The sequence below is a fragment of the Geospiza fortis genome, unplaced genomic scaffold, assembly GCF_000277835.1.
Source record: "Geospiza fortis unplaced genomic scaffold, GeoFor_1.0 scaffold1089, whole genome shotgun sequence".
Taxonomy (NCBI): domain Eukaryota; kingdom Metazoa; phylum Chordata; class Aves; order Passeriformes; family Thraupidae; genus Geospiza; species Geospiza fortis.
Genome location: NW_005054717.1, coordinates 26096 through 26504, shown reverse-complemented (window position 1 = coordinate 26504; position 409 = coordinate 26096).

Below are 409 nucleotides of genomic sequence, written 5' to 3'. Positions count from 1 at the left end.
TAGGGGGGGAGGTCCGTGGGGGAGGGGAAACCGAGTGAGGATTGGGAGACCCCCGCCCCAAAATCCAAACTGGGAGATCCCCCCCAAACTGGGAAAACTGGAGTGGGAGACCCTCCCCCCAAACTGGGAACCCAAACTGGGAGACCCCTCCCCAAAATCCAAGCTGGGAGATCCCTCCCAAACTGGGAATCCAAACTGGGAGCCCCCTCCCAAGGCAGAACCCAAACTGGGAACCCCCCCAGAGATGGAAAACCCAAACTGGGAGACCCCTCCCCAAACTGGGACACCCTAAATAATGGGGAATCCAGACTGGGAGACCCCTCCCCGAACTGGGACCCAAACTGGGGAGACCCCCCAAACTGGGAGACCCCTCCCCAAACTGGGAACCCAAACCGGGAGCCCCCCCCCA